Raw genomic sequence first — 2,665 nt, forward strand, 5'->3', positions numbered from 1 at the left:
AGGATATCTAAATAAATTGAAAAAAATCCCATATTCATGGATCAGAAGACTTAATATTATAAAGGTGACAATACTCCCCAAATTGATCTACAAATTCAATGCAATATCTATCAGAATCCTAGCTGACTTTCTAGAAATTTACAAGCTGATTCTAAACTACATATGGTATTTCAAGAGCTTCTGAAAAAACCTAAAACAACCTTGAAAAAGAACAAACATGGAGGACACACATTTCCTCATTTCAAAATACACTACAAAGTAATGGTAATCAAGACAGTATCGTACCGGCTTAAGATTAGACATAAACATCAATGAATAGAATTGAGAGCCCAGAAACAAACCCATGTGTCTGGGGTCTATTTATTTGTTTATTTGTTTGTTTGTTTGTTTGTTTTTATTACTAATATATAATGTATTATTTCTTTCAGGCGTACAGGTCTGTGATTCATCAGTCTTACACAATACACAGCACTCACCATAACACATACCCTCTCCAATGTCCATTACCCAGCCACCTCATCCCCCTACCTCCCTCCCCTCCAACAACCCTCAGTTTGTTTCCTGAGATTAAGAGTCTCCCGGGGCGCCTGGGTGGCTCAGTCATTAAGCATCTGCCTTCAGCTCAGGTCATGATCCCGGGGTCCTGGGATCAAGCCCCGCATCGGGCTCCCTGCTCCGCAGGAAGCCTGCTTCTCCCTCTCCCACTCGCCCTGCTTGTGTTCCTGCTCTCGCTATCTCTGTCTGTCAAATAAATAAATAAGATCTTTAAAAATCAAAAGAAAAAAAGAGACTCTTATGGTTTGTCTCTCTCTCTGGTTTCTTCTTGTTTCATTTTTTTCTCTCTTCCCTTATGATCCTCTGCCTTATTTCTTAAATTCCACATATCAGTGAGATCATATGATAATTGTCTTTCTCTGATTGACTTATTACACTTAGCATAATACCCTCTAGTTCCATCCACATTGTTGCAAATGGCAAGATTTCATTTTTGATGGCTGCATAATATTCCATTGTGTATATGTATACCACATCTTTTTTTTAATATATTTTACCTATTTATTTGACAGAGAGAGAGAGCACAAGCAGGGGGAATGGCAGGCAGAGGGAGAGGGAGAAGCAGGCTCCTTACTGAGCAGGGAGCGCGACACAGGGCTCGATCCCAGGACCCCAGGATCATGACCTGGGCCTAAGGCAGACGCTTAACCGGCTGAGCCACCCAGGTGCCCCTACCACATCTTCTTTATCCATTCATTTATCAATGGACATCTGGGTTCTTTCCATAGTTTGGCTATTGTGGACATTGCTGCTATAAACATTGGGGTGCAACTGCCCCTTCAGATCAATACATTTGTATCTTTGAGGTAAATACCCAGTAGTGCAATTGCTGGGTCATAGGGTAGCTCTATTTTCAACTCTTTGAAGAACCTCCATACTGTTTTCCAGAGTGGCTGCACCAGCTTGCATTCCCACCAACAGTGTAGGAGGGTTCTCCTTCCTCCACATCCTCACCAACATCTATCATTTCTTGGCTTGTTAATTTTAGCCATTCTGACTGGTGTGAGGTAGCATCTCATTGTGGTTTTGATTTGTATTTCCTTGATGCCAAGTGATGTTCAACATTTTTTCATGTGTCTGTTGGCCATTTGGCTGTCTTCTTTGGAGAAGAGCATATGACTCTTGATCTCAAGGTTGTGAGTTTGAGCCCCACATTGGGGGTAGAGATTACATTAAAAATTTTAAGGGGTACCTGGGTGGCTCAGTTGGTTAAACAACTGACTCTTAGTTTTGGCTCAGGTCATGATGTCGGGGTTGTGAGATCAAGCCCTGCATTGGGCTCTGAAGTCAGCAGGGAGTCAGCTTCAGATTCTGTCTCTCCCTCTTCCGCTGCACCTTCCCCTTTCTGGTGCTCTCTTAAATAAATAAATCTTTAAAGAAAAAAAATTTTTTTAACAGTCTTGAGGTTTTTTATTTTCTTTACATTTATCATGCCACGAATTCATAGGGAATGGTTTCCAGCAGTTTGGGCTCCTTTCAATTGGTTCTCATAAAATGTGCTTCTCTGGGTGGGGCAGGCTGGCACTTCAGTTGAACCCAAGTACCTTTTTTTTTGGCTTCCTTCTCTTTCTGATCATTTTCCTTCACACACTTCAGGAAGCTATCTCAGCTCTTTGAGTGTTTAATATGCTCAATGTGTACATTAATTCTCTTGGCAAGAATCTTGCCCTTGTTTATTTAGAGCAATGCCAACAGCATGCTCAGTAACATTATAGACTCTTCCAGTTTTGCCATGGTGACATTTGTGGGGCATTCCTTTTTGAACAGTGCCCATTCCCTTGATGTCCACAATATCACCTTTCTTGTAGATTCCCATGTATGTGGCCAAAGGAACAACTCCATGTTTTCTAAAAGGCCTAGAGAACATATAGTGGGTATCTCTCCTCTTTCCCTTTGTTTTGATCATTTTAGTGAATTACTGGAAGATGGCAGTTCCAGACAAAAGGAAAGCAGAAATTTTTAAAAATAAAATATAAATGGGACTCCTGGGTGTCTCAGTTGGTTAAGTTACTGACTATTGGTTTAGGCTCAGGTCATGATCTCAGGGTCATGGGATCTAGCCCCATGTCATTGGGCTCTGTGTTCAGAGGGGAATCAGCTAGAGATTCTC

At 41.4% G+C, this 2,665-nt stretch overlaps 1 pseudogene; it reads right to left on the reverse strand.

Moving 5' to 3' along the window:
* Positions 1-1,983: 1,983 nt before the first annotated feature.
* On the reverse strand, positions 1,984-2,461 carry LOC112823375 (large ribosomal subunit protein eL21-like; annotated as a pseudogene).
* Positions 2,462-2,665: the final 204 nt, after the last annotated feature.

Source organism: Callorhinus ursinus, unplaced genomic scaffold (assembly GCF_003265705.2).
Source record: "Callorhinus ursinus isolate GAN/ISIS: 27379988/994484 unplaced genomic scaffold, GSC_fseal_2.0 scaffold1, whole genome shotgun sequence".
Classification (NCBI taxonomy): Eukaryota; Metazoa; Chordata; class Mammalia; order Carnivora; family Otariidae; genus Callorhinus; species Callorhinus ursinus.